Source organism: Phoenix dactylifera, chromosome 4, assembly GCF_051530095.1.
Source record: "Phoenix dactylifera cultivar Ajwa chromosome 4, Ajwa_hap1_PhDact_Kaust_v1.1, whole genome shotgun sequence".
NCBI classification, from domain to species: Eukaryota; Viridiplantae; Streptophyta; class Magnoliopsida; order Arecales; family Arecaceae; genus Phoenix; species Phoenix dactylifera.
The window spans coordinates 38,736,400-38,761,199 of record NC_143193.1 but is presented as its reverse complement, the minus strand read 5'-3'; the positions used below and the strand labels follow the sequence as shown (position 1 = coordinate 38,761,199).

At 49.6% G+C, this 24,800-nt stretch overlaps 67 non-coding genes and 1 pseudogene across 67 annotated transcripts; all 68 read left to right on the top strand.

Moving 5' to 3' along the window:
* The first annotated feature begins 33 nt into the window (after positions 1–33).
* On the top strand, positions 34–151 carry LOC149766393 (5S ribosomal RNA). Its single transcript, XR_016404999.1, has one exon. It is a non-coding gene; the product is annotated as a 5S ribosomal RNA (ribosomal RNA).
* Positions 152–398: 247 nt separating this feature from the next.
* LOC149766392 (5S ribosomal RNA) lies at positions 399–517 on the top strand. Its single transcript, XR_016408110.1, has one exon. It is a non-coding gene; the product is annotated as a 5S ribosomal RNA (ribosomal RNA).
* A 247-nt stretch (positions 518–764) lies between these two features.
* On the top strand, positions 765–883 carry LOC149766391 (5S ribosomal RNA). The gene has a single exon (XR_016412441.1). It is a non-coding gene; the product is annotated as a 5S ribosomal RNA (ribosomal RNA).
* Positions 884–1,129: 246 nt separating this feature from the next.
* Positions 1,130–1,248, top strand: LOC149766390 (5S ribosomal RNA). The gene has a single exon (XR_016400715.1). It is a non-coding gene; the product is annotated as a 5S ribosomal RNA (ribosomal RNA).
* Positions 1,249–1,495: 247 nt separating this feature from the next.
* On the top strand, positions 1,496–1,614 carry LOC149766389 (5S ribosomal RNA). The gene has a single exon (XR_016411522.1). It is a non-coding gene; the product is annotated as a 5S ribosomal RNA (ribosomal RNA).
* A 243-nt stretch (positions 1,615–1,857) lies between these two features.
* LOC149766388 (5S ribosomal RNA) lies at positions 1,858–1,976 on the top strand. The gene has a single exon (XR_016405108.1). It is a non-coding gene; the product is annotated as a 5S ribosomal RNA (ribosomal RNA).
* A 246-nt stretch (positions 1,977–2,222) lies between these two features.
* Positions 2,223–2,341, top strand: LOC149766387 (5S ribosomal RNA). Its single transcript, XR_016411700.1, has one exon. It is a non-coding gene; the product is annotated as a 5S ribosomal RNA (ribosomal RNA).
* A 247-nt stretch (positions 2,342–2,588) lies between these two features.
* On the top strand, positions 2,589–2,707 carry LOC149766386 (5S ribosomal RNA). The gene has a single exon (XR_016406932.1). It is a non-coding gene; the product is annotated as a 5S ribosomal RNA (ribosomal RNA).
* A 247-nt stretch (positions 2,708–2,954) lies between these two features.
* On the top strand, positions 2,955–3,073 carry LOC149766385 (5S ribosomal RNA). Its single transcript, XR_016412440.1, has one exon. It is a non-coding gene; the product is annotated as a 5S ribosomal RNA (ribosomal RNA).
* A 246-nt stretch (positions 3,074–3,319) lies between these two features.
* LOC149766384 (5S ribosomal RNA) lies at positions 3,320–3,438 on the top strand. The gene has a single exon (XR_016402454.1). It is a non-coding gene; the product is annotated as a 5S ribosomal RNA (ribosomal RNA).
* A 247-nt stretch (positions 3,439–3,685) lies between these two features.
* On the top strand, positions 3,686–3,804 carry LOC149766383 (5S ribosomal RNA). Its single transcript, XR_016411521.1, has one exon. It is a non-coding gene; the product is annotated as a 5S ribosomal RNA (ribosomal RNA).
* Positions 3,805–4,047: 243 nt separating this feature from the next.
* Positions 4,048–4,166, top strand: LOC149766382 (5S ribosomal RNA). The gene has a single exon (XR_016405107.1). It is a non-coding gene; the product is annotated as a 5S ribosomal RNA (ribosomal RNA).
* A 246-nt stretch (positions 4,167–4,412) lies between these two features.
* On the top strand, positions 4,413–4,531 carry LOC149766381 (5S ribosomal RNA). Its single transcript, XR_016402465.1, has one exon. It is a non-coding gene; the product is annotated as a 5S ribosomal RNA (ribosomal RNA).
* A 243-nt stretch (positions 4,532–4,774) lies between these two features.
* LOC149766380 (5S ribosomal RNA) lies at positions 4,775–4,893 on the top strand. Its single transcript, XR_016405106.1, has one exon. It is a non-coding gene; the product is annotated as a 5S ribosomal RNA (ribosomal RNA).
* Positions 4,894–5,139: 246 nt separating this feature from the next.
* LOC149766379 (5S ribosomal RNA) lies at positions 5,140–5,258 on the top strand. The gene has a single exon (XR_016411698.1). It is a non-coding gene; the product is annotated as a 5S ribosomal RNA (ribosomal RNA).
* Positions 5,259–5,505: 247 nt separating this feature from the next.
* LOC149766378 (5S ribosomal RNA) lies at positions 5,506–5,623 on the top strand (annotated as a pseudogene).
* A 247-nt stretch (positions 5,624–5,870) lies between these two features.
* Positions 5,871–5,989, top strand: LOC149766377 (5S ribosomal RNA). The gene has a single exon (XR_016406931.1). It is a non-coding gene; the product is annotated as a 5S ribosomal RNA (ribosomal RNA).
* A 247-nt stretch (positions 5,990–6,236) lies between these two features.
* LOC149766376 (5S ribosomal RNA) lies at positions 6,237–6,355 on the top strand. Its single transcript, XR_016412439.1, has one exon. It is a non-coding gene; the product is annotated as a 5S ribosomal RNA (ribosomal RNA).
* A 246-nt stretch (positions 6,356–6,601) lies between these two features.
* LOC149766375 (5S ribosomal RNA) lies at positions 6,602–6,720 on the top strand. Its single transcript, XR_016405062.1, has one exon. It is a non-coding gene; the product is annotated as a 5S ribosomal RNA (ribosomal RNA).
* A 247-nt stretch (positions 6,721–6,967) lies between these two features.
* On the top strand, positions 6,968–7,086 carry LOC149766374 (5S ribosomal RNA). Its single transcript, XR_016400917.1, has one exon. It is a non-coding gene; the product is annotated as a 5S ribosomal RNA (ribosomal RNA).
* Positions 7,087–7,333: 247 nt separating this feature from the next.
* LOC149766373 (5S ribosomal RNA) lies at positions 7,334–7,452 on the top strand. Its single transcript, XR_016400714.1, has one exon. It is a non-coding gene; the product is annotated as a 5S ribosomal RNA (ribosomal RNA).
* A 247-nt stretch (positions 7,453–7,699) lies between these two features.
* LOC149766372 (5S ribosomal RNA) lies at positions 7,700–7,817 on the top strand. The gene has a single exon (XR_016408142.1). It is a non-coding gene; the product is annotated as a 5S ribosomal RNA (ribosomal RNA).
* A 247-nt stretch (positions 7,818–8,064) lies between these two features.
* LOC149766371 (5S ribosomal RNA) lies at positions 8,065–8,183 on the top strand. Its single transcript, XR_016402906.1, has one exon. It is a non-coding gene; the product is annotated as a 5S ribosomal RNA (ribosomal RNA).
* A 247-nt stretch (positions 8,184–8,430) lies between these two features.
* LOC149766370 (5S ribosomal RNA) lies at positions 8,431–8,549 on the top strand. Its single transcript, XR_016405157.1, has one exon. It is a non-coding gene; the product is annotated as a 5S ribosomal RNA (ribosomal RNA).
* A 247-nt stretch (positions 8,550–8,796) lies between these two features.
* On the top strand, positions 8,797–8,915 carry LOC149766369 (5S ribosomal RNA). Its single transcript, XR_016400713.1, has one exon. It is a non-coding gene; the product is annotated as a 5S ribosomal RNA (ribosomal RNA).
* Positions 8,916–9,162: 247 nt separating this feature from the next.
* LOC149766368 (5S ribosomal RNA) lies at positions 9,163–9,281 on the top strand. Its single transcript, XR_016411697.1, has one exon. It is a non-coding gene; the product is annotated as a 5S ribosomal RNA (ribosomal RNA).
* A 243-nt stretch (positions 9,282–9,524) lies between these two features.
* On the top strand, positions 9,525–9,643 carry LOC149766367 (5S ribosomal RNA). The gene has a single exon (XR_016402161.1). It is a non-coding gene; the product is annotated as a 5S ribosomal RNA (ribosomal RNA).
* Positions 9,644–9,889: 246 nt separating this feature from the next.
* Positions 9,890–10,008, top strand: LOC149766366 (5S ribosomal RNA). Its single transcript, XR_016411520.1, has one exon. It is a non-coding gene; the product is annotated as a 5S ribosomal RNA (ribosomal RNA).
* Positions 10,009–10,255: 247 nt separating this feature from the next.
* LOC149766365 (5S ribosomal RNA) lies at positions 10,256–10,373 on the top strand. The gene has a single exon (XR_016404998.1). It is a non-coding gene; the product is annotated as a 5S ribosomal RNA (ribosomal RNA).
* A 247-nt stretch (positions 10,374–10,620) lies between these two features.
* On the top strand, positions 10,621–10,739 carry LOC149766364 (5S ribosomal RNA). Its single transcript, XR_016402905.1, has one exon. It is a non-coding gene; the product is annotated as a 5S ribosomal RNA (ribosomal RNA).
* Positions 10,740–10,986: 247 nt separating this feature from the next.
* LOC149766363 (5S ribosomal RNA) lies at positions 10,987–11,105 on the top strand. Its single transcript, XR_016402904.1, has one exon. It is a non-coding gene; the product is annotated as a 5S ribosomal RNA (ribosomal RNA).
* A 247-nt stretch (positions 11,106–11,352) lies between these two features.
* LOC149766362 (5S ribosomal RNA) lies at positions 11,353–11,471 on the top strand. The gene has a single exon (XR_016406526.1). It is a non-coding gene; the product is annotated as a 5S ribosomal RNA (ribosomal RNA).
* Positions 11,472–11,717: 246 nt separating this feature from the next.
* Positions 11,718–11,836, top strand: LOC149766361 (5S ribosomal RNA). Its single transcript, XR_016403311.1, has one exon. It is a non-coding gene; the product is annotated as a 5S ribosomal RNA (ribosomal RNA).
* A 247-nt stretch (positions 11,837–12,083) lies between these two features.
* On the top strand, positions 12,084–12,202 carry LOC149766360 (5S ribosomal RNA). Its single transcript, XR_016411519.1, has one exon. It is a non-coding gene; the product is annotated as a 5S ribosomal RNA (ribosomal RNA).
* Positions 12,203–12,445: 243 nt separating this feature from the next.
* LOC149766359 (5S ribosomal RNA) lies at positions 12,446–12,564 on the top strand. Its single transcript, XR_016405105.1, has one exon. It is a non-coding gene; the product is annotated as a 5S ribosomal RNA (ribosomal RNA).
* Positions 12,565–12,810: 246 nt separating this feature from the next.
* On the top strand, positions 12,811–12,929 carry LOC149766358 (5S ribosomal RNA). Its single transcript, XR_016411518.1, has one exon. It is a non-coding gene; the product is annotated as a 5S ribosomal RNA (ribosomal RNA).
* A 247-nt stretch (positions 12,930–13,176) lies between these two features.
* Positions 13,177–13,294, top strand: LOC149766357 (5S ribosomal RNA). The gene has a single exon (XR_016404997.1). It is a non-coding gene; the product is annotated as a 5S ribosomal RNA (ribosomal RNA).
* A 247-nt stretch (positions 13,295–13,541) lies between these two features.
* LOC149766356 (5S ribosomal RNA) lies at positions 13,542–13,660 on the top strand. Its single transcript, XR_016406930.1, has one exon. It is a non-coding gene; the product is annotated as a 5S ribosomal RNA (ribosomal RNA).
* Positions 13,661–13,907: 247 nt separating this feature from the next.
* On the top strand, positions 13,908–14,026 carry LOC149766355 (5S ribosomal RNA). The gene has a single exon (XR_016412438.1). It is a non-coding gene; the product is annotated as a 5S ribosomal RNA (ribosomal RNA).
* A 247-nt stretch (positions 14,027–14,273) lies between these two features.
* LOC149766354 (5S ribosomal RNA) lies at positions 14,274–14,392 on the top strand. The gene has a single exon (XR_016401076.1). It is a non-coding gene; the product is annotated as a 5S ribosomal RNA (ribosomal RNA).
* Positions 14,393–14,638: 246 nt separating this feature from the next.
* On the top strand, positions 14,639–14,757 carry LOC149766353 (5S ribosomal RNA). The gene has a single exon (XR_016411516.1). It is a non-coding gene; the product is annotated as a 5S ribosomal RNA (ribosomal RNA).
* Positions 14,758–15,004: 247 nt separating this feature from the next.
* Positions 15,005–15,123, top strand: LOC149766352 (5S ribosomal RNA). The gene has a single exon (XR_016401074.1). It is a non-coding gene; the product is annotated as a 5S ribosomal RNA (ribosomal RNA).
* A 246-nt stretch (positions 15,124–15,369) lies between these two features.
* On the top strand, positions 15,370–15,488 carry LOC149766351 (5S ribosomal RNA). The gene has a single exon (XR_016402575.1). It is a non-coding gene; the product is annotated as a 5S ribosomal RNA (ribosomal RNA).
* Positions 15,489–15,735: 247 nt separating this feature from the next.
* On the top strand, positions 15,736–15,853 carry LOC149766350 (5S ribosomal RNA). Its single transcript, XR_016408554.1, has one exon. It is a non-coding gene; the product is annotated as a 5S ribosomal RNA (ribosomal RNA).
* A 247-nt stretch (positions 15,854–16,100) lies between these two features.
* LOC149766349 (5S ribosomal RNA) lies at positions 16,101–16,219 on the top strand. Its single transcript, XR_016406487.1, has one exon. It is a non-coding gene; the product is annotated as a 5S ribosomal RNA (ribosomal RNA).
* A 247-nt stretch (positions 16,220–16,466) lies between these two features.
* On the top strand, positions 16,467–16,585 carry LOC149766348 (5S ribosomal RNA). The gene has a single exon (XR_016411514.1). It is a non-coding gene; the product is annotated as a 5S ribosomal RNA (ribosomal RNA).
* A 247-nt stretch (positions 16,586–16,832) lies between these two features.
* On the top strand, positions 16,833–16,951 carry LOC149766347 (5S ribosomal RNA). Its single transcript, XR_016406929.1, has one exon. It is a non-coding gene; the product is annotated as a 5S ribosomal RNA (ribosomal RNA).
* A 247-nt stretch (positions 16,952–17,198) lies between these two features.
* Positions 17,199–17,317, top strand: LOC149766346 (5S ribosomal RNA). The gene has a single exon (XR_016403157.1). It is a non-coding gene; the product is annotated as a 5S ribosomal RNA (ribosomal RNA).
* A 246-nt stretch (positions 17,318–17,563) lies between these two features.
* On the top strand, positions 17,564–17,682 carry LOC149766345 (5S ribosomal RNA). The gene has a single exon (XR_016405552.1). It is a non-coding gene; the product is annotated as a 5S ribosomal RNA (ribosomal RNA).
* Positions 17,683–17,929: 247 nt separating this feature from the next.
* LOC149766344 (5S ribosomal RNA) lies at positions 17,930–18,048 on the top strand. Its single transcript, XR_016400712.1, has one exon. It is a non-coding gene; the product is annotated as a 5S ribosomal RNA (ribosomal RNA).
* A 247-nt stretch (positions 18,049–18,295) lies between these two features.
* Positions 18,296–18,414, top strand: LOC149766343 (5S ribosomal RNA). Its single transcript, XR_016411696.1, has one exon. It is a non-coding gene; the product is annotated as a 5S ribosomal RNA (ribosomal RNA).
* A 243-nt stretch (positions 18,415–18,657) lies between these two features.
* Positions 18,658–18,776, top strand: LOC149766342 (5S ribosomal RNA). The gene has a single exon (XR_016402160.1). It is a non-coding gene; the product is annotated as a 5S ribosomal RNA (ribosomal RNA).
* Positions 18,777–19,022: 246 nt separating this feature from the next.
* LOC149766341 (5S ribosomal RNA) lies at positions 19,023–19,141 on the top strand. The gene has a single exon (XR_016411513.1). It is a non-coding gene; the product is annotated as a 5S ribosomal RNA (ribosomal RNA).
* Positions 19,142–19,388: 247 nt separating this feature from the next.
* Positions 19,389–19,507, top strand: LOC149766340 (5S ribosomal RNA). The gene has a single exon (XR_016411695.1). It is a non-coding gene; the product is annotated as a 5S ribosomal RNA (ribosomal RNA).
* A 247-nt stretch (positions 19,508–19,754) lies between these two features.
* On the top strand, positions 19,755–19,873 carry LOC149766339 (5S ribosomal RNA). Its single transcript, XR_016411694.1, has one exon. It is a non-coding gene; the product is annotated as a 5S ribosomal RNA (ribosomal RNA).
* Positions 19,874–20,116: 243 nt separating this feature from the next.
* On the top strand, positions 20,117–20,235 carry LOC149766338 (5S ribosomal RNA). The gene has a single exon (XR_016402159.1). It is a non-coding gene; the product is annotated as a 5S ribosomal RNA (ribosomal RNA).
* Positions 20,236–20,481: 246 nt separating this feature from the next.
* On the top strand, positions 20,482–20,600 carry LOC149766337 (5S ribosomal RNA). Its single transcript, XR_016411512.1, has one exon. It is a non-coding gene; the product is annotated as a 5S ribosomal RNA (ribosomal RNA).
* A 247-nt stretch (positions 20,601–20,847) lies between these two features.
* LOC149766336 (5S ribosomal RNA) lies at positions 20,848–20,965 on the top strand. The gene has a single exon (XR_016404996.1). It is a non-coding gene; the product is annotated as a 5S ribosomal RNA (ribosomal RNA).
* A 247-nt stretch (positions 20,966–21,212) lies between these two features.
* On the top strand, positions 21,213–21,331 carry LOC149766335 (5S ribosomal RNA). The gene has a single exon (XR_016402902.1). It is a non-coding gene; the product is annotated as a 5S ribosomal RNA (ribosomal RNA).
* Positions 21,332–21,578: 247 nt separating this feature from the next.
* On the top strand, positions 21,579–21,697 carry LOC149766334 (5S ribosomal RNA). The gene has a single exon (XR_016402901.1). It is a non-coding gene; the product is annotated as a 5S ribosomal RNA (ribosomal RNA).
* Positions 21,698–21,944: 247 nt separating this feature from the next.
* LOC149766333 (5S ribosomal RNA) lies at positions 21,945–22,063 on the top strand. The gene has a single exon (XR_016406524.1). It is a non-coding gene; the product is annotated as a 5S ribosomal RNA (ribosomal RNA).
* A 246-nt stretch (positions 22,064–22,309) lies between these two features.
* Positions 22,310–22,428, top strand: LOC149766332 (5S ribosomal RNA). The gene has a single exon (XR_016403310.1). It is a non-coding gene; the product is annotated as a 5S ribosomal RNA (ribosomal RNA).
* A 247-nt stretch (positions 22,429–22,675) lies between these two features.
* LOC149766331 (5S ribosomal RNA) lies at positions 22,676–22,794 on the top strand. Its single transcript, XR_016411511.1, has one exon. It is a non-coding gene; the product is annotated as a 5S ribosomal RNA (ribosomal RNA).
* Positions 22,795–23,037: 243 nt separating this feature from the next.
* On the top strand, positions 23,038–23,156 carry LOC149766330 (5S ribosomal RNA). The gene has a single exon (XR_016405104.1). It is a non-coding gene; the product is annotated as a 5S ribosomal RNA (ribosomal RNA).
* Positions 23,157–23,402: 246 nt separating this feature from the next.
* Positions 23,403–23,521, top strand: LOC149766329 (5S ribosomal RNA). Its single transcript, XR_016402574.1, has one exon. It is a non-coding gene; the product is annotated as a 5S ribosomal RNA (ribosomal RNA).
* Positions 23,522–23,768: 247 nt separating this feature from the next.
* Positions 23,769–23,886, top strand: LOC149766328 (5S ribosomal RNA). Its single transcript, XR_016408553.1, has one exon. It is a non-coding gene; the product is annotated as a 5S ribosomal RNA (ribosomal RNA).
* A 247-nt stretch (positions 23,887–24,133) lies between these two features.
* Positions 24,134–24,252, top strand: LOC149766327 (5S ribosomal RNA). Its single transcript, XR_016406484.1, has one exon. It is a non-coding gene; the product is annotated as a 5S ribosomal RNA (ribosomal RNA).
* A 247-nt stretch (positions 24,253–24,499) lies between these two features.
* Positions 24,500–24,618, top strand: LOC149766326 (5S ribosomal RNA). The gene has a single exon (XR_016411510.1). It is a non-coding gene; the product is annotated as a 5S ribosomal RNA (ribosomal RNA).
* The last annotated feature ends 182 nt before the right edge of the window (positions 24,619–24,800 follow it).

The following is a 24,800-nucleotide window of genomic DNA, read 5'->3' as shown; positions in this document are numbered from 1 at the left end:
TGTCATAAAAGGGAGTTTCGATGGGCATGTCATGGGTGCGATCATACCAGCACTAATGCACCGGATCCCATCAGAACTCCGCAGTTAAGCGTGCTTGGGCGAGATTAGTACTAGGATGGGTGACCCCCGGGAAGTCCTCGTGTTGCACCCCTTTTATTTTTTGCCCGCTTTTTTATTTTTTGATAATATTTATTTTTAATTTTTCGGCTTTTGGTTTTTCCTCTTCGGATAATTTTTTTCCCCCGAAAATAAACTGAGTCCGGAGACTGGCGGTGCCATGCCGCATAGCGGGACCAGCGCGTTGAATCCTACGCCAGAACGGCCCCGGCGATGCGAATGTCTCAGGCCGTCGAGGTCTGTTACTTTGTCATAAAAGGGAGTTTCGAAGGGCATGTCATGGGTGCGATCATACCAGCACTAATGCATCGGATCCCATCAGAACTCCGCAGTTAAGCGGGCTTGGGCGAGAGTAGTACTAGGATGGGTGACCCCCCGGGAAGTCCTCGTTTTGCACCCCTTATATTTTTTTCCCGTTTTTTTATTTTTTGATAATATTTATTTTTAATTTTTCGGCTTTTGGCTTTTCCTCTTCGGATAATTTTTTTCTCCCGAAAATAAACTGAGTCCGGAGACTGGCGGTGCCATGCCTTATAGCGGGACCAGCGCGTTGAATACTTCGCCAGAACGGCCCCGGCGGCGCGAATGTCTCGGGCCGTCGAGGTCTGCTGCTTTGTCATAAAAGGGAGTTTCGATGGGCATGTCATGGGTGCGATCATACCAGCACTAATGCACCGGATCCCATCAGAACTCCGCAGTTAAGCGTGCTTGGGCGAGAGTAGTACTAGGATGGGTGACCCCCTGGGAAGTCCTCGTGTTGCACCCTTTTTATTTTTTGCCCGCTTTTTTATTTTTTGATAATATTTATTTTTAATTTTTCGGCTTTTGGCTTTTTCTCTTCGGATAATTTTTTCCCCCGAAAATAAACTGAGTCCGGGGACTCGCGGTGCCATGCCGCATAGCGGGACCAGCGTGTTGAATCCTACGCCAGAACGGCCCCGGCGGCGCGAATGTCTCGGGCCGTCGAGGTCTGCTGCTTTGTCATAAAAGGAAGTTTCGATGGGCATGTCATGGGTGCGATCATACCAGCACTAAGGCACCGGATCCCATCAGAACTCCGTAGTTAAGCGTGCTTGGGCGAGAGTAGTACTAGGATGGGTGACCCCCTGGGAAGTCCTCGTGTTGCACCCCTTTTATTTTTTGCCCGCTTTTTTATTTTTTGATAATATTTATTTTTAATTTTTCGGCTTTTGGCTTTTCCTCTTCGGATAATTTTTTTCCCCCGAAAATAAACTGAGTCCGGAGACTGGCGGAGCTATGCCGCATAGCGGGACCAGCGCGTTGAATCCTACGCCAGAACGGCCCCGGCGGCGCGAATGTCTCGGGCCGTCGAGGTCTGCTGCTTTGTCATAAAAGGGAGTTTCGATGGGCATGTCATGGGTGCGATCATACCAGCACTAATGCACCGGATCCCATCAGAACTCCGCAGTTAAGCGTGCTTGGGCGAGAGTAGTACTAGGATGGGTGACCCCCTGGGAAGTCCTCGTGTTGCACCCCTTTTATTTTTTGCCCGCTTTTTTATTTTTAATATTTATTTTTAATTTTTCGGCTTTTGGCTTTTCCTCTTCGGATAATTTTTTTCCCCCGAAAATAAACTGAGTCCGGAGACTGGCGGTGCCATGCCGCATAGCGGGACCAGCGCGTTGAATCCTACGCCAGAACGGCCCCGGCGGCGCGAATGTCTCGGGCCGTCGAGGTCTGCTGCTTTGTCATAAAAGGGAGTTTCGATGGGCGAGTCATGGGTGCGATCATACCAGCACTAATGCACCGGATCCCATCAGAACTCCGCAGTTAAGCGTGTTTGGGCGAGAGTAGTACTAGGATGGGTGACCCCCTGGGTAGTCCTCGTGTTGCACCCCTTTTATTTTTTGCCCGCTTTTTTATTTTTTGATAATATTTATTTTTAATTTTTCGGCTTTTGGCTTTTTCTCTTCGGATAATTTTTTTTCCCGAAAATAAACTGAGTCCGGAGACTCGCGGTGCCATGCCGCATAGCGGGACCAGCGTGTTGAATCCTACGCCAGAACGGACTCGGCGGCGCGAATGTTTCGGGCCATCGAGGTCTGCTGCTTTGTCATAAAAGGGAGTTTCGAAGGGCATGTCATGGGTGCGATCATACCAGCACTAATGCACCGGATCCCATCAGAACTCCGCAGTTAAGCGTGCTTGGGCGAGAGTAGTACTTGGATGGGTGACCCCCTGGGAAGTCCTCGTGTTGCACCCCTTTTATTTTTTGCCCGCTTTTTTATTTTTTGATAATATTTATTTTTAATTTTTTGGCTTTTGGTTTTTCCTCTTCGGATAATTTTTTTCCCCCGAAAATAAACTGAGTCCGGAGACTGGCGGTGCCATGCCGCATAGCGGGACCAGCGCGTTGAATCCTACGCCAGAACGGCCCCGGCGATGCGAATGTCTCAGGCCGTCGAGGTCTGTTACTTTGTCATAAAAGGGAGTTTCGAAGGGCATGTCATGGGTGCGATCATACCAGCACTAATGCATCGGATCCCATCAGAACTCCGCAGTTAAGCGGGCTTGGGCGAGAGTAGTACTAGGATGGGTGACCCCCCGGGAAGTCCTCGTGTTGCACCCCTTATATTTTTTTCCCGTTTTTTTATTTTTTGATAATATTTATTTTTAATTTTTCGGCTTTTGGCTTTTCCTCTTCGGATAATTTTTTTCCCCCGAAAATAAACTGAGTCCGGAGACTGGCGGTGCCATGCCTTATAGCGGGACCAGCGCGTTGAATCCTTCGCCAGAACGGCCCCGGCGGCGCGAATGTCTCGGGCCGTCGAGGTCTGCTGCTTTGTCATAAAAGGGAGTTTCGATGGGCATGTCATGGGTGCGATCATACCAGCACTAATGCACCGGATCCCATCAGAACTCCGCAGTTAAGCGTGCTTGGGCGAGAGTAGTACTAGGATGGGTGACCCCCTGGGAAGTCCTCGTGTTGCACCCTTTTTATTTTTTGCCCGCTTTTTTATTTTTTGATAATATTTATTTTTAATTTTTCGGCTTTTGGCTTTTTCTCTTCGGATAATTTTTTCCCCCGAAAATAAACTGAGTCCGGGGACTCGCGGTGCCATGCCGCATAGCGGGACCAGCGTGTTGAATCCTACGCCAGAACGGCCCCGGCGGCGCGAATGTCTCGGGCCGTCGAGGTCTGCTGCTTTGTCATAAAAGGAAGTTTCGATGGGCATGTCATGGGTGCGATCATACCAGCACTAAGGCACCGGATCCCATCAGAACTCCGTAGTTAAGCGTGCTTGGGCGAGAGTAGTACTAGGATGGGTGACCCCCTGGGAAGTCCTTGTGTTGCACCCCTTTTATTTTTTGCCCGCTTTTTTATTTTTTGATAATATTTATTTTTAATTTTTCGGCTTTTGGCTTTTCCTCTTCGGATAATTTTTTTCCCCCGAAAATAAACTGAGTCCGGAGACTCGCGGTGCTATGCCGCATAGCGGGACCAGCGCGTTGAATCCTACGCCAGAACGGCCCCGGCGGCGCGAATGTCTCGGGCCGTCGAGGTCTGCTGCTTTGTCATAAAAGGGAGTTTCGATGGGCATGTCATGGGTGCGATCATACCAGCACTAATGCACCGGATCCCATCAGAACTCCGCAGTTAAGCGTGCTTGGGCGAGAGTAGTACTAGGATGGGTGACCCCCTGGGAAGTCCTCGTGTTGCACCCCTTTTATTTTTTGCCCGCTTTTTTATTTTTAATATTTATTTTTAATTTTTCGGCTTTTGGCTTTTCCTCTTCGGATAATTTTTTTCCCTCGAAAATAAACTGAGTCCGGAGACTGGCGGTGCCATGCCGCATAGCGGGACCAGCGCGTTGAATCCTACGCCAGAACGGCCCCGGCGGCGCGAATGTCTCGGGCCGTCGAGGTCTGCTGCTTTGTCATAAAAGGGAGTTTCGATGGGCGAGTCATGGGTGCGATCATACCAGCACTAATGCACCGGATCCCATCAGAACTCCGCAGTTAAGCGTGTTTGGGCGAGAGTAGTACTAGGATGGGTGACCCCCTGGGTAGTCCTCGTGTTGCACCCCTTTTATTTTTTGCCCGCTTTTTTATTTTTTGATAATATTTATTTTTAATTTTTCGGCTTTTGGCTTTTTCTCTTCGGATAATTTTTTTTCCCGAAAATAAACTGAGTCCGGAGACTCGCGGTGCCATGCCGCATAGCGGGACCAGCGTGTTGAATCCTACGCCAGAACGGCCTCGGCGGCGCGAATGTTTCGGGCCATCGAGGTCTGCTGCTTTGTCATAAAAGGGAGTTTCGATGGGCATGTCATGGGTGCGATCATACCAGCACTAATGCATCGGATCCCATCAGAACTCCGCAGTTAAGCGTGCTTGGGCGAGAGTAGTACTAGGATGGGTGACCCCCTGGGAAGTCCTCGTGTTGCACCCCTTTTATTTTTTGCCCGCTTTTTTATTTTTAATATTTATTTTTAATTTTTCGGCTTTTGGCTTTTCCTCTTCGGATAATTTTTTTCCCTCGAAAATAAACTGAGTCCGGAGACTGGCGGTGCCATGCCGCATAGCGGGACCAGCGCGTTGAATCCTACGCCAGAACGGCCCCGGCGGCGCGAATGTCTCGGGCCGTCGAGGTCTGCTGCTTTGTCATAAAAGGGAGTTTCGATGGGCGAGTCATGGGTGCGATCATACCAGCACTAATGCACCGGATCCCATCAGAACTCCGCAGTTAAGCGTGTTTGGGCGAGAGTAGTACTAGGATGGGTGACCCCCTGGGTAGTCCTCGTGTTGCACCCCTTTTATTTTTTGCCCGCTTTTTTATTTTTTGATAATATTTATTTTTAATTTTTCGGCTTTTGGCTTTTTCTCTTCGGATAATTTTTTTTCCCGAAAATAAACTGAGTCCGGAGACTCGCGGTGCCATGCCGCATAGCGGGACCAGCGTGTTGAATCCTACGCCAGAACGGCCTCGGCGGCGCGAATGTTTCGGGCCATCGAGGTCTGCTGCTTTGTCATAAAAGGGAGTTTCGAAGGGCATGTCATGGGTGCGATCATACCAGCACTAATGCACCGGATCCCATCAGAACTCCGCAGTTAAGCGTGCTTGGGCGAGAGTAGTACTTGGATGGGTGACCCCCTGGGAAGTCCTCGTGTTGCACCCCTTTTATTTTTTGCCCGCTTTTTTATTTTTTGATAATATTTATTTTTAATTTTTTGGCTTTTGGCTTTTCCTCTTCGGATAATTTTTTTCCTCCGAAAATAAACTGAGTCCGGAGACTGGCGGTGCCATGCCGCATAGCGGGACCAGCGCGTTGAATCCTACGCCAGAACGGCCCCGGCGGCGCGAATGTCTCGGGTCGTCGAGGTCTGCTGCTTTGTCATAAAAGGGAGTTTCGATGGGCATGTCATGGGTGCGATCATACCAGCACTAATGCAACGGATCCCATCAGAACTCCGCAGTTAAGCGTGCTTAGGCGAGATTAGTACTAGGATGGGTGACCCCCGGGAAGTCCTCGTGTTGCACCCCTTTTATTTTTTGCCCGCTTTTTTATTTTTTGATAATATTTATTTTTAATTTTTCGGCTTTTGGTTTTTCCTCTTCGGATAATTTTTTTCCCCCGAAAATAAACTGAGTCCGGAGACTGGCGGTGCCATGCCGCATAGCGGGACCAGCGCGTTGAATCCTATGCCAGAACGGCCCCGGCGATGCGAATGTCTCAGGCCGTCGAGGTCTGTTACTTTGTCATAAAAGGGAGTTTCGAAGGGCATGTCATGGGTGCGATCATACCAGCACTAATGCATCGGATCCCATCAGAACTCCGCAGTTAAGCGGGCTTGGGCGAGAGTAGTACTAGGATGGGTGACCCCCCGGGAAGTCCTCGTGTTGCACCCCTTATATTTTTTTCCCGCTTTTTTATTTTTTGATAATATTTATTTTTAATTTTTCGGCTTTTGGCTTTTCCTCTTCGGATAATTTTTTTTCCCCGAAAATAAACTGAGTCCGGAGACTGGCGGTGCCATGCCTTATAGCGGGACCAGCGCGTTGAATCCTTCGCCAGAACGGCCCCGGCGGCGCGAATGTCTCGGGCCGTCGAGGTCTGCTGCTTTGTCATAAAAGGGAGTTTCGATGGGCATGTCATGGGTGCGATCATACCAGCACTAATGCACCGGATCCCATCAGAACTCCGCAGTTAAGCGTGCTTGGGCGAGAGTAGTACTAGGATGGGTGACCCCCTGGGAAGTCCTCGTGTTGCACCCTTTTTATTTTTTGCCCGCTTTTTTATTTTTTGATAATATTTATTTTTAATTTTTCGGCTTTTGGCTTTTTCTCTTCGGATAATTTTTTCCCCCGAAAATAAACTGAGTCCGGGGACTCGCGGTGCCATGCCGCATAGCGGGACCAGCGTGTTGAATCCTACGCCAGAACGTCCCCGGCGGCGCGAATGTCTCGGGCCATCGAGGTCTGCTGCTTTGTCATAAAAGGGAGTTTCGAAGGGCATGTCATGGGTGCGATCATACTAGCACTAATGCACCGGATCCCATCAGAACTCCGCAGTTAAGCGTGCTGGGGCGAGAGTAGTACTAGGATGGGTGGCCCCCTGGGAAGTCCTCGTGTTGCACCCCTTTTATTTTTTGCCCGCTTTTTTATTTTTTGATAATATTTATTTTTAATTTTTCGGCTTTTGGCTTTTTTTCTTCGGATAATTTTTTTCCCCCGAAAATAAACTGAGTCCGGAGACTGGCGGTGCCATGCCGCATAGCGGGACCAGCGCGTTGAATCCTACGCCAGAACGGCCCCGACGGCGCGAATGTCTCAGGCCGTCGAGGTCTGCTGCTTTGTCATAAAAGGGAGTTTCGATGGGCGAGTCATGGGTGCGATCATACCAGCACTAATGCACCGGATCCCATCAGAACTCCGCAGTTAAGCGTGTTTGGGCGAGAGTAGTACTGGGATGGGTGACCCCCTGGGAAGTCCTCGTGTTGCACCCCTTTTATTTTTTGCCCGCTTTTTTATTTTTTGATAATATTTATTTTTAATTTTTCGGCTTTTGGCTTTTTCTCTTCGGATAATTTTTTTCCCCCGAAAATAAACTGAGTCCGGAGACTGGCGGTGCCATGCCGCATAGCGGGACCAGCGCGTTGAATCCTACGCCAGAACGGCCCCGGCGGCGCGAATGTCTCGGGCCGTCGAGGTCTGCTGCTTTGTCATAAAAGGAAGTTTCGATGGGCATGTCATGGGTGCGATCATACCAGCACTAAGGCACCGGATCCCATCAGAACTCCGTAGTTAAGCGTGCTTGGGCGAGAGTAGTACTAGGATGGGTGACCCCCTGGGAAGTCCTCGTGTTGCACCCCTTTTATTTTTTGCCCGCTTTTTTATTTTTTGATAATATTTATTTTTAATTTTTCGGCTTTTGGCTTTTCCTCTTCGGATAATTTTTTTCCCCCGAAAATAAACTGAGTCCGGAGACTGGCGGTGCTATGCCGCATAGCGGGACCAGCGCGTTGAATCCTACGCCAGAACGGCCCCGGCGGCGCGAATGTCTCGGGCCGTCGAGGTCTGCTGCTTTGTCATAAAAGGGAGTTTCGATGGGCATGTCATGGGTGCGATCATACCAGCACTAATGCACCGGATCCCATCAGAACTCCGCAGTTAAGCGTGCTTGGGCGAGATTAGTACTAGGATGGGTGACCCCCGGGAAGCCCTCGTGTTGTACCTCTTTTATTTTTTGCCCGCTTTTTTATTTTTTGATAATATTTATTTTTAATTTTTCAGCTTTTGGCTTTTTCTCTTCGGATAATTTTTTTTCCCCGAAAATAAACTGAGTCCGGAGACTGGCGGTGCCATGCCGCATAGCGGGAGCAGCGCGTTGAATCCTACGCCAGAACGGCCCCGGCGGCGCGAATGTCTCGGGCCGTCGAGGTCTGCTGCTTTGTCATAAAAGGGAGTTTCGAAGGGCATGTCATGGGTGCGATCATACCAGCACTAATGCACCGGATCCCATCAGAACTCCGCAGTTAAGCGGGCTTGGGCGAGAGTAGTACTAGGATGGGTGACCCCCTGGGAAGTCCTCGTGTTGCACCCCTTTTATTTTTTGCCCGCTTTATTATTTTTTCATAATATTTATTTTTAATTTTTCGGCTTTCGGCTTTTCCTCTTCGGATAATTTTTTTCCCCTGAAAATAAACTGAGTCCGGAGACTGGCGGTGCCATGCCGCATAGCGGGACCAGCGCGTTGAATCCTACGCCAGAACGGCCCCGGCGGCGCGAATGTCTCGGGCCGTCGAGGTCTGCTACTTTGTCATAAAAGGGAGTTTCGATGGGCAAGTCATGGGTGCGATCATACCAGCACTAATGCACCGGATCCCATCAGAACTCCACAGTTAAGCGTGCTTGGGCGAGAGTAGTACTAGGATGGGTGGCCCCCTGGGAAGTCCTCGTGTTGCACCCCTTTTATTTTTTGCCCGCTTTTTTATTTTTTGATAATATTTATTTTTAATTTTTCGGCTTTTGGCTTTTTCTCTTCGGATAATTTTTTTCCCCCGAAAATAAACTGAGTCCGGAAACTGGCGGTGCCATGCCGCATAGCGGGACCAGCGCGTTGAATCCTACGCCAGAACGGCCCCGGCGGCGCGAATGTCTCGGGCCGTCGAGGTCTGCTGCTTTGTCATAAAAGGAAGTTTCGATGGGCATGTCATGGGTGCGATCATACCAGCACTAAGGCACCGGATCCCATCAGAACTCCGTAGTTAAGCGTGCTTGGGCGAGAGTAGTACTAGGATGGGTGACCCCCTGGGAAGTCCTCGTGTTGCACCCCTTTTATTTTTTGCCCGCTTTTTTATTTTTTGATAATATTTATTTTTAATTTTTCGGCTTTTGGCTTTTTCTCTTCGGATAATTTTTTTCCCCCGAAAATAAACTGAGTCCGGAGACTGGCGGTGCTATGCCGCATAGCGGGACCAGCGCGTTGAATCCTACGCCAGAACGGCCCCGGCGGCGCGAATGTCTCGGGCCGTCGAGGTCTGCTGCTTTGTCATAAAAGGAAGTTTCGATGGGCATGTCATGGGTGCGATCATACCAGCACTAATGCACCGGATCCCATCAGAACTCCGCAGTTAAGCGTGCTTGGGCGAGAGTAGTACTTGGATGGGTGACCCCCTGGGAAGTCCTCGTGTTGCACCCCTTTTATTTTTTGCCCGCTTTTTTATTTTTAATATTTATTTTTAATTTTTCGGCTTTTGGCTTTTCCTCTTCGGATAATTTTTTTCCCCCGAAAATAAACTGAGTCCGGAGACTGGCGGTGCCATGCCGCATAGCGGGACCAGCGCGTTGAATCCTACGCCAGAACGGCCCCGGCGGCGCGAATGTCTCGGGCCGTCGAGGTCTGCTGCTTTGTCATAAAAGGGAGTTTCGATGGGCGAGTCGTGGGTGCGATCATACCAGCACTAATGCACCGGATCCCATTAGAACTCCGCAGTTAAGCGTGTTTGGGCGAGAGTAGTACTAGGATGGGTGACCCCCTGGGAAGTCCTCGTGTTGCACCCCTTTTATTTTTTGCCCGCTTTTTTATTTTTTGATAATATTTATTTTTAATTTTTCGGCTTTTGGCTTTTTCTCTTCGGATAATTTTTTTTCTCGAAAATAAACTGAGTCCGGAGACTCGCGGTGCCATGCCGCATAGCGGGACCAGCGTGTTGAATCCTACGCCAGAACGGCCTCGGCGGCGCGAATGTTTCGGGCCATCGAGGTCTGCTGCTTTGTCATAAAAGGGAGTTTCGAAGGGCATGTCATGGGTGCGATCATACCAGCACTAATGCACCGGATCCCATCAGAACTCCGCAGTTAAGCGTGCTTGGGCGAGAGTAGTACTAGGATGGGTGACCCCCTGGGAAGTCCTCGTGTTGCACCCCTTTTATTTTTTGCCCGCTTTTTTATTTTTTGATAATATTTATTTTTAATTTTTCGGCTTTTGGTTTTTCCTCTTCGGATAATTTTTTTCCCCCGAAAATAAACTGAGTCCGGAGACTGGCGGTGCCATGCCTTATAGCGGGACCAGCGCGTTGAATCCTACGCCAGAACGGCCCCGGCGGCGCGAATGTCTCGGGTCGTCGAGGTCTGCTGCTTTGTCATAAAAGGGAGTTTCGATGGGCATGTCATGGGTGCGATCATACCAGCACTAATGCACCGGATCCCATCAGAACTCCGCAGTTAAGCGTGCTTGGGCGAGATTAGTACTAGGATGGGTGACCCCCGGGAAGTCCTCGTGTTGCACCCCTTTTATTTTTTGCCCGCTTTTTTATTTTTTGATAATATTTATTTTTAATTTTTCGGCTTTTGGTTTTTCCTCTTCGGATAATTTTTTTCCTCCGAAAATAAACTGAGTCCGGAGACTGGCGGTGCCATGCCGCATAGCGGGACCAGCGCGTTGAATCCTACGCCAGAACGGCCCCGGCGGCGCGAATGTCTCGGGCCGTCGAGGTCTGCTGCTTTGTCATAAAAGGGAGTTTCGAAGGGCATGTCATGGGTGCGATCATACCAGCACTAATGCACCGGATCCCATCAGAACTCCGCAGTTAAGCGGGCTTGGGCGAGAGTAGTACTAGGATGGGTGACCCCCTGGGAAGTCCTCGTGTTGCACCCCTTTTATTTTTTGCCCGCTTTATTATTTTTTGATAATATTTATTTTTAATTTTTCGGCTTTTGGCTTTTCCTCTTCGGATAATTTTTTTCCCCCGAAAATAAACTGAGTCCGGAGACTGGCGGTGCCATGCCGCATAGCGGGAGCAGCGCGTTGAATCCTACGCCAGAACGGCCCCGGCGGCGCGAATGTCTCGGGCCGTCGAGGTCTGCTGCTTTGTCATAAAAGGGAGTTTCGAAGGGCATGTCATGGGTGCGATCATACCAGCACTAATGCACCGGATCCCATCAGAACTCCGCAGTTAAGCGGGCTTGGGCGAGAGTAGTACTAGGATGGGTGACCCCCTGGGAAGTCCTCGTGTTGCACCCCTTTTATTTTTTGCCCGCTTTATTATTTTTTCATAATATTTATTTTTAATTTTTCGGCTTTTGGCTTTTCCTCTTCGGATAATTTTTTTCCCCTGAAAATAAACTGAGTCCGGAGACTGGCGGTGCCATGCCGCATAGCGGGACCAGCGCGTTGAATCCTACGCCAGAACGGCCCCGGCGGCGCGAATGTCTCGGGCCGTCGAGGTCTGCTACTTTGTCATAAAAGGGAGTTTCGAAGGGCATGTCATGGGTGCGATCATACGAGCACTAATGCACCGGATCCCATCAGAACTCCGCAGTTAAGCGTGTTTGGGCGAGAGTAGTACTAGGATGGGTGACCCCCTGGGAAGTCCTCGTGTTGCACCCTCTTTATTTTTTGCCCGCTTTTTTATTTTTTGATAATATTTATTTTTAATTTTTCGGCTTTTGGCTTTTTCTCTTCGGATAATTTTTTCCCCCGAAAATAAACTGAGTCCGGGGACTCGCGGTGCCATGCCGCATAGCGGGACCAGCGTGTTGAATCCTACGCCAGAACGGCCCCGGCGGCGCGAATGTCTCGGGCCGTCGAGGTCTGCTGCTTTGTCATAAAAGGAAGTTTCGATGGGCATGTCATGGGTGCGATCATACCAGCACTAAGGCACCGGATCCCATCAGAACTCTGTAGTTAAGCGTGCTTGGGCGAGAGTAGTACTAGGATGGGTGACCCCCTGGGAAGTCCTCGTGTTGCACCCCTTTTATTTTTTGCCCGCTTTTTTATTTTTTGATAATATTTATTTTTAATTTTTCGGCTTTTGGCTTTTCCTCTTCGGATAATTTTTTTTCCCCGAAAATAAACTGAGTCCGGAGACTGGCGGTGCTATGCCGCATAGCGGGACCAGCGCGTTGAATCCTACGCCAGAACGGCCCCGGCGGCGCGAATGTCTCGGGCCGTCGAGGTCTGCTGCTTTGTCATAAAAGGGAGTTTCGATGGGCATGTCATGGGTGCGATCATACCAGCACTAATGCACCGGATCCCATCAGAACTCCGCAGTTAAGCGTGCTTGGGCGAGAGTAGTACTAGGATGGGTGACCCCCTGGGAAGTCCTCGTGTTGCACCCCTTTTATTTTTTGCCCGCTTTTTTATTTTTAATATTTATTTTTAATTTTTCGGCTTTTGGCTTTTCCTCTTCGGATAATTTTTTTCCCCCGAAAATAAACTGAGTCCAGAGACTGGCGGTGCCATGCCGCATAGCGGGACCAGCGCGTTGAATCCTACGCCAGAACGGCCCCGGCGGCGCGAATGTCTCGGGCCGTCGAGGTCTGCTGCTTTGTCATAAAAGGGAGTTTCGATGGGCGAGTCATGGGTGCGATCATACCAGCACTAATGCACCGGATCCCATCAGAACTCCGCAGTTAAGCGTGTTTGGGCGAGAGTAGTACTAGGATGGGTGACCCCCTGGGTAGTCCTCGTGTTGCACCCCTTTTATTTTTTGCCCGCTTTTTTATTTTTTGATAATATTTATTTTTAATTTTTTGGCTTTTGGCTTTTTCTCTTCGGATAATTTTTTTTCCCGAAAATAAACTGAGTCCGGAGACTCGCGGTGCCATGCCGCATAGCGGGACCAGCGTGTTGAATCCTACGCCAGAACGGCCTCGGCGGCGCGAATGTTTCGGGCCATCGAGGTCTGCTGCTTTGTCATAAAAGGGAGTTTCGAAGGGCATGTCATGGGTGCGATCATACCAGCACTAATGCACCGGATCCCATCAGAACTCCGCAGTTAAGCGTGCTTGGGCGAGAGTAGTACTAGGATGGGTGACCCCCTGGGAAGTCCTCGTGTTGCACCCCTTTTATTTTTTGCCCGCTTTTTTATTTTTTGATAATATTTATTTTTAATTTTTTGGCTTTTGGCTTTTCCTCTTCGGATAATTTTTTTCCTTCGAAAATAAACTGAGTCCGGAGACTGGCGGTGCCATGCCGCATAGCGGGCCCAGCGCGTTGAATCCTACGCCAGAACGGCCCCGGCGGCGCGAATGTCTCGGGTCGTCGAGGTCTGCTGCTTTGTCATAAAAGGGAGTTTCGATGGGCATGTCATGGGTGCGATCATACCAGCACTAATGCACCGGATCCCATCAGAACTCCGCAGTTAAGCGTGCTTGGGCGAGATTAGTACTAGGATGGGTGACCCCCGGGAAGTCCTCGTGTTGCACCCCTTTTATTTTTTGCCCGCTTTTTTATTTTTTGATAATATTTATTTTTAATTTTTCGGCTTTTGGTTTTTCCTCTTCGGATAATTTTTTTCCCCCGAAAATAAACTGAGTCCGGAGACTGGCGGTGCCATGCCGCATAGCGGGACCAGCGCGTTGAATCCTACGCCAGAACGGCCCCGGCGATGCGAATGTCTCAGGCCGTCGAGGTCTGTTACTTTGTCATAAAAGGGAGTTTCGAAGGGCATGTCATGGGTGCGATCATACCAGCACTAATGCATCGGATCCCATCAGAACTCCGCAGTTAAGCGGGCTTGGGCGAGAGTAGTACTAGGATGGGTGACCCCCCGGGAAGTCCTCGTGTTGCACCCCTTATATTTTTTTCCCGTTTTTTTATTTTTTGATAATATTTATTTTTAATTTTTCGGCTTTTGGCTTTTCCTCTTCGGATAATTTTTTTCCCCCGAAAATAAACTGAGTCCGGAGACTGGCGGTGCCATGCCTTATAGCGGGACCAGCGCGTTGAATCCTTCGCCAGAACGGCCCCGGCGGCGCGAATGTCTCGGGCCGTCGAGGTCTGCTGCTTTGTCATAAAAGGGAGTTTCGATGGGCATGTCATGGGTGCGATCATACCAGCACTAATGCACCGGATCCCATCAGAACTCCGCAGTTAAGCGTGCTTGGGCGAGAGTAGTACTAGGATGGGTGACCCCCTGGGAAGTCCTCGTGTTGCACCCTTTTTATTTTTTGCCCGCTTTTTTATTTTTTGATAATATTTATTTTTAATTTTTCGGCTTTTGGCTTTTCCTCTTCGGATAATTTTTTTCCCCCGAAAATAAACTGAGTCCAGAGACTGGCGGTGCCATGCCGCATAGCGGGACCAGCGCGTTGAATCCTACGCCAGAACGGCCCCGGCGGTGCGAATGTCTCGGGCCGTCGAGGTCTGCTGCTTTGTCATAAAAGGGAGTTTCGATGGGCGAGTCATGGGTGCGATCATACCAGCACTAATGCACCGGATCCCATCAGAACTCCGCAGTTAAGCGTGTTTGGGCGAGAGTAGTACTAGGATGGGTGACCCCCTGGGAAGTCCTCGTGTTGCACCCCTTTTATTTTTTGCCCGCTTTTTTATTTTTTGATAATATTTATTTTTAATTTTTCGGCTTTTGGCTTTTTCTCTTCGGATAATTTTTTTTCCCGAAAATAAACTGAGTCCGGAGACTCGCGGTGCCATGCCGCATAGCGGGACCAGCGTGTTGAATCCTACGCCAGAACGGCCTCGGCGGCGCGAATGTTTCGAGCCATCGAGGTCTGCTGCTTTGTCATAAAAGGGAGTTTCGAAGGGCATGTCATGGGTGCGATCATACCAGCACTAATGCACCGGATCCCATCAGAACTCCGCAGTTAAGCGTGCTTGGGCGAGAGTAGTACTAGGATGGGTGACCCCCTGGGAAGTCCTCGTGTTGCACCCCTTTTATTTTTTGCCCGCTTTTTTATTTTTTGATAATATTTATTTTTAATTTTTTGGCTTTTGGCTTTTCCTCTTCGGATAATTTTTTTCCTCCGAAAATAAACTGAGTCCGGAGACTGGCGGTGCCATGCCGCATAGCGGGACCAGCGCGTTGAATCCTTCGCCAGAACGGCCCCGGCGGCGCGAATGTCTCGGGCCGTCGAGGTCTGCTGCTTTGTCATAAAAGGGAGTTTCGATGGGCGAGTCATGGGTGCGATCATACCAGCACTAATGCACCGGATCCCATCAGAACTCCGCAGTTAAGCGTGTTTGGGCGAGAGTAGTACTAGGATGGGTGACCCCCTGGGAAGTCCTCGTGTTGCACCCCTTTTATTTTTTGCCCGCTTTTTTATTTTTTGATAATATTTATTTTTAATTTTTCGGCTTTTGGCTTTTTCTCTTCGGATAATTTTTTTTTCCGAAAATAAACTGAGTCCGGAGACTCGCGGTGCCATGCCGCATAGCGGGACCAGCGTGTTGAATCCTACGCCAGAACGGCCTCGGCGGCGCGAATGTTTCGGGCCATCGAGGTCTGCTGCTTTGTCATAAGAGGGAGTTTCGAAGGGCATGTCATGGGTGCGATCATCCCAGCACTAATGCACCGGATCCCATCAGAACTCCGCAGTTAAGCGTGCTTGGGCGAGAGTAGTACTAGGATGGGTGACCCCCTGGGAAGTCCTCGTGTTGCACCCCTTTTATTTTTTGCCCGCTTTTTTATTTTTTGATAATATTTATTTTTAATTTTTTGGCTTTTGGCTTTTCCTCTTCGGATAATTTTTTTCCTCCGAAAATAAACTGAGTCCGGAGACTGGCGGTGCCATGCCACATAGCGGGACCAGCGCGTTGAATCCTACGCCAGAACGGCCCCGGCGGCGCGAATGTCTCGGGCCGTCGAGGTGTGCTGCTTTGTCATAAAAGGAAGTTTCGATGGGCATGTCATGGGTGCGATCATACCAGCACTAATGCACCGGATCCCATCAGAACTCCGCAGTTAAGCGTGCTTGGGCAAGATTAGTACTAGGATGGGTGACCCCCGGGAAGTCCTCTTGTTGCACCCCTTTTATTTTTTGCCCGCTTTTTTATTTTTTGATAATATTTATTTTTAATTTTTCGGCTTTTGGTTTTTCCTCTTCGGATAATTTTTTTTCCCCGAAAATAAACTGAGTCCGGAGACTGGCGGTGCCATGCCGCATAGCGGGACCAGCGCGTTGAATCCTACGCCAGAACGGCCCCGGCGGCGCGAATGTCTCGGGCCGTCGAGGTCTGTTGCTTTGTCATAAAAGGGAGTTTCGAAGGGCATGTCATGGGTGCGATCATACCAGCACTAATGCACCGGATCCCATCAGAACTCCGCAGTTAAGCGGTCTTGGGCGAGAGTAGTACTAGGATGGGTGACCCCATGGGAAGTCCTCGTGTTGCACCCCTTATATTTTTTGCCCGTTTTTTTATTTTTTGATAATATTTATTTTTAATTTTTCGACTTTTGGCTTTTTCTCTTCGGATAATTTTTTTCCCCCGAAAATAAACTAAGTCCGGAGACTGGCGGTGCCAGGCCGCATAGCGGGACCAGCGCGTTGAATCCTACGCCAGAACGGCCCCGGCGGCGCGAATGTCTCGGGTCGTCGAGGTCTGCTGCTTTGTCATAAAAGGGATTTTCGATGGGCATGTCATGGGTGCGATCATACCAGCACTAATGCACCGGATCCCATCAGAACTCCGCAGTTAAGCGTGCTTGGGCGAGAGTAGTACTAGGATGGGTGACCCCCTGGGAAGTCCTCGTGTTGCACCCCTTTTATTTTTTGCCCCCTTTTTTATTTTTTGATAATATTTATTTTTAATTTTTTGGCTTTTGGCTTTTCCTCTTCGGATAATTTTTTTCCTCCGAAAATAAACTGAGTCCGGAGACTGGCGGTGCCATGCCGCATAGCGGGACCAGCGCGTTGAATCCTACGCCAGAACGGCCCCGGCGATGCGAATGTCTCGGGCCGTCGAGGTCTGTTACTTTGTCATAAAAGGGAGTTTCGAAGGGCATGTCATGGGTGCGATCATACCAGCACTAATGCATCGGATCCCATCAGAACTCCGCAGTTAAGCGGGCTTGGGCGAGAGTAGTACTAGGATGGGTGACCCCCCGGGAAGTCCTCGTGTTGCACCCCTTATATTTTTTTCCCGTTTTTTTATTTTTTGATAATATTTATTTTTAATTTTTCGGCTTTTGGCTTTTCCTCTTCGGATAATTTTTTTCCCCCGAAAATAAACTGAGTCCGGAGACTGGCGGTGCCATGCCGCATAGCGGGACCAGCGCGTTGAATCCTTCGCCAGAACGGCCCTGGCGGCGCGAATGTCTCGGGCCGTCGAGGTCTGCTGCTTTGTCATAAAAGGGAGTTTCGATGGGCATGTCATGGGTGCGATCATACCAGCACTAATGCACCGGATCCCATCAGAACTCCGCAGTTAAGCGTGCTTGGGTGAGATTAGTACTAGGATGGGTGACCCCCTGGGAAGTCCTCGTGTTGCACCCTTTTTATTTTTTGCCCGCTTTTTTATTTTTTGATAATATTTATTTTTAATTTTTCGGCTTTTGGCTTTTTCTCTTCGGATAATTTTTTCCCCAGAAAATAAACTGAGTCCGGGGACTCGCGGTGCCATGCCGCATAGCGGGACCAGCGTGTTGAATCCTACGCCAGAACGTCCCCGGCGGCGCGAATGTCTCGGGCCATCGAGGTCTGCTGCTTTGTCATAAAAGGGAGTTTCGAAGGGCATGTCATGGGTGCGATCATACTAGCACTAATGCACCGGATCCCATCAGAACTCCGCAGTTAAGCGTGCTTGGGCGAGAGTAGTACTAGGATGGGTGGCCCCCAGGGAAGTCCTCGTGTTGCACCCCTTTTATTTTTTGCCCGCTTTTTTATTTTTTGATAATATTTATTTTTCATTTTTCGGCTTTTGGCTTTTTCTCTTCGGATAATTTTTTTCCCCCGAAAATAAACTGAGTCCGGAAACTGGCGGTGCCATGCCGCATAGCGGGACCAGCGCGTTGAATCCTACGCCAGAACGGCCCCGGCGGCGCGAATGTCTCGGGCCGTCGAGGTCTGCTGCTTTGTCATAAAAGGAAGTTTCGATGGGCATGTCATGGGTGCGATCATACCAGCACTAAGGCACCGGATCCCATCAGAACTCCGTAGTTAAGCGTGCTTGGGCGAGAGTAGTACTAGGATGGGTGACCCCCTGGGAAGTCCTCGTGTTGCACCCCTTTTATTTTTTGCCCGCTTTTTTATTTTTTGATAATATTTATTTTTAATTTTTCGGCTTTTGGCTTTTTCTCTTCGGATAATTTTTTTCCCCCGAAAATAAACTGAGTCCGGAGACTGGCGGTGCTATGCCGCATAGCGGGACCAGCGCGTTGAATCCTACGCCAGAACGGCCCCGGCGGCGCGAATGTCTCGGGCCGTCGAGGTCTGCTGCTTTGTCATAAAAGGGAGTTTCGATGGGCATGTCATGGGTGCGATCATACCAGCACTAATGCACCGGATCCCATCAGAACTCCGCAGTTAAGCGTGCTTGGGCGAGAGTAGTACTTGGATGGGTGACCCCCTGGGAAGTCCTCGTGTTGCACCCCTTTTATTTTTTGCCCGCTTTTTTATTTTTAATATTTATTTTTAATTTTTCGGCTTTTGGCTTTTCCTCTTCGGATAATTTTTTTCCCCCGAAAATAAACTGAGTCCGGAGACTGGCGGTGCCATGCCGCATAGCGGGACCAGCGCGTTGAATCCTACGCCAGAACGGCCCCGGCGGCGCGAATGTCTCGGGCCGTCGAGGTCTGCTGCTTTGTCATAAAAGGGAGTTTCGATGGGCGAGTCGTGGGTGCGATCATACCAGCACTAATGCACCGGATCCCATTAGAACTCCGCAGTTAAGCGTGTTTGGGCGAGAGTAGTACTAGGATGGGTGACCCCCTGGGAAGTCCTCGTGTTGCACCCCTTTTATTTTTTGCCCGCTTTTTTATTTTTTGATAATATTTATTTTTAATTTTTCGGCTTTTGGCTTTTTCTCTTCGGATAATTTTTTTTCTCGAAAATAAACTGAGTCCGGAGACTCGCGGTGCCATGCCGCATAGCGGGACCAGCGTGTTGAATCCTACGCCAGAACGGCCTCGGCGGCGCGAATGTTTCGGGCCATCGAGGTCTGCTGCTTTGTCATAAAAGGGAGTTTCGAAGGGCATGTCATGGGTGCGATCATACCAGCACTAATGCACCGGATCCCATCAGAACTCCGCAGTTAAGCGTGCTTGGGCGAGAGTAGTACTAGGATGGGTGACCCCCTGGGAAGTCCTCGTGTTGCACCCCTTTTATTTTTTGCCCGCTTTTTTATTTTTTGATAATATTTATTTTTAATTTTTCGGCTTTTGGTTTTTCCTCTTCGGATAATTTTTTTTCCCCGAAAATAAACTGAGTCCGGAGACTGGCGGTGCCATGCCGCATAGCGGGACCAGCGCGTTGAATCCTACGCCAGAACGGCCCCGGCGGCGCGAATGTCTCGGGCCGTCGAGGTCTGTTGCTTTGTCATAAAAGGGAGTTTCGAAGGGCATGTCATGGGTGCGATCATACCAGCACTAATGCACCGGATCCCATCAGAACTCCGCAGTTAAGCGTGCTTGGGCGAGAGTAGTACTTGGATGGGTGACCCCCTGGGAAGTCCTCGTGTTGCACCCCTTTTATTTTTTGCCCGCTTTTTTATTTTTTGATAATATTTATTTTTAATTTTTCGGCTTTTGGCTTTTTCTCTTCGGATAATTTTTTTCCCCCGAAAATAAACTGAGTCCGGAGACTGGCGGTGCTATGCCGCATAGCGGGACCAGCGCGTTGAATCCTACGCCAGAACGGCCCCGGCGGCGCGAATGTCTCGGGCCGTCGAGGTCTGCTGCTTTGTCATAAAAGGGAGTTTCGATGGGCATGTCATGGGTGCGATCATACCAGCACTAATGCACCGGATCCCATCAGAACTCCGCAGTTAAGCGTGCTTGGGCGAGAGTAGTACTTGGATGGGTGACCCCCTGGGAAGTCCTCGTGTTGCACCCCTTTTATTTTTTGCCCGCTTTTTTATTTTTAATATTTATTTTTAATTTTTCGGCTTTTGGCTTTTCCTCTTCGGATAATTTTTTTCCCCCGAAAATAAACTGAGTCCGGAGACTGGCGGTGCCATGCCGCATAGCGGGACCAGCGCGTTGAATCCTACGCCAGAACGGCCCCGGCGGCGCGAATGTCTCGGGCCGTCGAGGTCTGCTGCTTTGTCATAAAAGGGAGTTTCGATGGGCGAGTCGTGGGTGCGATCATACCAGCACTAATGCACCGGATCCCATTAGAACTCCGCAGTTAAGCGTGTTTGGGCGAGAGTAGTACTAGGATGGGTGACCCCCTGGGAAGTCCTCGTGTTGCACCCCTTTTATTTTTTGCCCGCTTTTTTATTTTTTGATAATATTTATTTTTAATTTTTCGGCTTTTGGCTTTTTCTCTTCGGATAATTTTTTTTCTCGAAAATAAACTGAGTCCGGAGACTCGCGGTGCCATGCCGCATAGCGGGACCAGCGTGTTGAATCCTACGCCAGAACGGCCTCGGCGGCGCGAATGTTTCGGGCCATCGAGGTCTGCTGCTTTGTCATAAAAGGGAGTTTCGAAGGGCATGTCATGGGTGCGATCATACCAGCACTAATGCACCGGATCCCATCAGAACTCCGCAGTTAAGCGTGCTTGGGCGAGAGTAGTACTAGGATGGGTGACCCCCTGGGAAGTCCTCGTGTTGCACCCCTTTTATTTTTTGCCCGCTTTTTTATTTTTTGATAATATTTATTTTTAATTTTTCGGCTTTTGGTTTTTCCTCTTCGGATAATTTTTTTCCCCCGAAAATAAACTGAGTCCGGAGACTGGCGGTGCCAAGCCTTATAGCGGGACCAGCGCGTTGAATCCTACGCCAGAACGGCCCCGGCGGCGCGAATGTCTCGGGTCGTCGAGGTCTGCTGCTTTGTCATAAAAGGGAGTTTCGATGGGCATGTCATGGGTGCGATCATACCAGCACTAATGCACCGGATCCCATCAGAACTCCGCAGTTAAGCGTGCTTGGGCGAGATTAGTACTAGGATGGGTGACCCCCGGGAAGTCCTCGTGTTGCACCCCTTTTATTTTTTGCCCGCTTTTTTATTTTTTGATAATATTTATTTTTAATTTTTCGGCTTTTGGTTTTTCCTCTTCGGATAATTTTTTTCCTCCGAAAATAAACTGAGTCCGGAGACTGGCGGTGCCATGCCGCATAGCGGGACCAGCGCGTTGAATCCTACGCCAGAACGGCCCCGGCGGCGCGAATGTCTCGGGCCGTCGAGGTCTGCTGCTTTGTCATAAAAGGGAGTTTCGAAGGGCATGTCATGGGTGCGATCATACCAGCACTAATGCACCGGATCCCATCAGAACTCCGCAGTTAAGCGGGCTTGGGCGAGAGTAGTACTAGGATGGGTGACCCCCTGGGAAGTCCTCGTGTTGCACCCCTTTTATTTTTTGCCCGCTTTATTATTTTTTGATAATATTTATTTTTAATTTTTCGGCTTTTGGCTTTTCCTCTTCGGATAATTTTTTTCCCCCGAAAATAAACTGAGTCCGGAGACTGGCGGTGCCATGCCGCATAGCGGGAGCAGCGCGTTGAATCCTACGCCAGAACGGCCCCGGCGGCGCGAATGTCTCGGGCCGTCGAGGTTTGCTGCTTTGTCATAAAAGGGAGTTTCGAAGGGCATGTCATGGGTGCGATCATACCAGCACTAATGCACCGGATCCCATCAGAACTCCGCAGTTAAGCGGGCTTGGGCGAGAGTAGTACTAGGATGGGTGACCCCCTGGGAAGTCCTCGTGTTGCACCCCTTTTATTTTTTGCCCGCTTTATTATTTTTTCATAATATTTATTTTTAATTTTTCGGCTTTTGGCTTTTCCTCTTCGGATAATTTTTTTCCCCTGAAAATAAACTGAGTCCGGAGACTGGCGGTGCCATGCCGCATAGCGGGACCAGCGCGTTGAATCCTACGCCAGAACGGCCCCGGCGGCGCGAATGTCTCGGGCCGTCGAGGTCTGCTACTTTGTCATAAAAGGGAGTTTCGAAGGGCATGTCATGGGTGCGATCATACGAGCACTAATGCACCGGATCCCATCAGAACTCCGCAGTTAAGCGTGTTTGGGCGAGAGTAGTACTAGGATGGGTGACCCCCTGGGAAGTCCTCGTGTTGCACCCTTTTTATTTTTTGCCCGCTTTTTTATTTTTTGATAATATTTATTTTTAATTTTTCGGCTTTTGGCTTTTTCTCTTCGGATAATTTTTTCCCCCGAAAATAAACTGAGTCCGGGGACTCGCGGTGCCATGCCGCATAGCGGGACCAGCGTGTTGAATCCTACGCCAGAACGGCCCCGGCGGCGCGAATGTCTCGGGCCGTCGAGGTCTGCTGCTTTGTCATAAAAGGAAGTTTCGATGGGCATGTCATGGGTGCGATCATACCAGCACTAAGGCACCGGATCCCATCAGAACTCTGTAGTTAAGCGTGCTTGGGCGAGAGTAGTACTAGGATGGGTGACCCCCTGGGAAGTCCTCGTGTTGCACCCCTTTTATTTTTTGCCCGCTTTTTTATTTTTTGATAATATTTATTTTTAATTTTTCGGCTTTTGGCTTTTCCTCTTCGGATAATTTTTTTTCCCCGAAAATAAACTGAGTCCGGAGACTGGCGGTGCTATGCCGCATAGCGGGACCAGCGCGTTGAATCCTACGCCAGAACGGCCCCGGCGGCGCGAATGTCTCGGGCCGTCGAGGTCTGCTGCTTTGTCATAAAAGGGAGTTTCGATGGGCATGTCATGGGTGCGATCATACCAGCACTAATGCACCGGATCCCATCAGAACTCCGCAGTTAAGCGTGCTTGGGCGAGAGTAGTACTAGGATGGGTGACCCCCTGGGAAGTCCTCGTGTTGCACCCCTTTTATTTTTTGCCCGCTTTTTTATTTTTAATATTTATTTTTAATTTTTCGGCTTTTGGCTTTTCCTCTTCGGATAATTTTTTTCCCCCGAAAATAAACTGAGTCCGGAGACTGGCGGTGCCATGCCGCATAGCGGGACCAGCGCGTTGAATCCTACGCCAGAACGGCCCCGGCGGCGCGAATGTCTCGGGCCGTCGAGGTCTGCTGCTTTGTCATAAAAGGGAGTTTCGATGGGCGAGTCATGGGTGCGATCATACCAGCACTAATGCACCGGATCCCATCAGAACTCCGCAGTTAAGCGTGTTTGGGCGAGAGTAGTACTAGGATGGGTGACCCCCTGGGTAGTCCTCGTGTTGCACCCCTTTTATTTTTTGCCCGCTTTTTTATTTTTTGATAATATTTATTTTTAATTTTTCGGCTTTTGGCTTTTTCTCTTCGGATAATTTTTTTTTCCGAAAATAAACTGAGTCCGGAGACTCGCGGTGCCATGCCGCATAGCGGGACCAGCGTGTTGAATCCTACGCCAGAACGGCCTCGGCGGCGCGAATGTTTCGGGCCATCGAGGTCTGCTGCTTTGTCATAAAAGGGAGTTTCGAAGGGCATGTCATGGGTGCGATCATCCCAGCACTAATGCACCGGATCCCATCAGAACTCCGCAGTTAAGCGTGCTTGGGCGAGAGTAGTACTAGGATGGGTGACCCCCTGGGAAGTCCTCGTGTTGCACCCCTTTTATTTTTTGCCCGCTTTTTTATTTTTTGATAATATTTATTTTTAATTTTTTGGCTTTTGGCTTTTCCTCTTCGGATAATTTTTTTCCTCCGAAAATAAACTGAGTCCGGAGACTGGCGGTGCCATGCCACATAGCGGGACCAGCGCGTTGAATCCTACGCCAGAACGGCCCCGGCGGCGCGAATGTCTCGGGCCGTCGAGGTGTGCTGCTTTGTCATAAAAGGAAGTTTCGATGGGCATGTCATGGGTGCGATCATACCAGCACTAATGCACCGGATCCCATCAGAACTCCGCAGTTAAGCGTGCTTGGGCAAGATTAGTACTAGGATGGGTGACCCCCGGGAAGTCCTCTTGTTGCACCCCTTTTATTTTTTGCCCGCTTTTTTATTTTTTGATAATATTTATTTTTAATTTTTCGGCTTTTGGTTTTTCCTCTTCGGATAATTTTTTTTCCCCGAAAATAAACTGAGTCCGGAGACTGGCGGTGCCATGCCGCATAGCGGGACCAGCGCGTTGAATCCTACGCCAGAACGGCCCCGGCGGCGCGAATGTCTCGGGCCGTCGAGGTCTGTTGCTTTGTCATAAAAGGGAGTTTCGAAGGGCATGTCATGGGTGCGATCATACCAGCACTAATGCACCGGATCCCATCAGAACTCCGCAGTTAAGCGGTCTTGGGCGAGAGTAGTACTAGGATGGGTGACCCCATGGGAAGTCCTCGTGTTGCACCCCTTATATTTTTTGCCCGTTTTTTTATTTTTTGATAATATTTATTTTTAATTTTTCGACTTTTGGCTTTTTCTCTTCGGATAATTTTTTTCCCCCGAAAATAAACTAAGTCCGGAGACTGGCGGTGCCAGGCCGCATAGCGGGACCAGCGCGTTGAATCCTACGCCAGAACGGCCCCGGCGGCGCGAATGTCTCGGGTCGTCGAGGTCTGCTGCTTTGTCATAAAAGGGATTTTCGATGGGCATGTCATGGGTGCGATCATACCAGCACTAATGCACCGGATCCCATCAGAACTCCGCAGTTAAGCGTGCTTGGGCGAGAGTAGTACTAGGATGGGTGACCCCCTGGGAAGTCCTCGTGTTGCACCCCTTTTATTTTTTGCCCGCTTTTTTATTTTTTGATAATATTTATTTTTAATTTTTTGGCTTTTGGCTTTTCCTCTTCGGATAATTTTTTTCCTCCGAAAATAAACTGAGTCCGGAGACTGGCGGTGCCATGCCGCATAGCGGGACCAGCGCGTTGAATCCTACGCCAGAACGGCCCCGGCGATG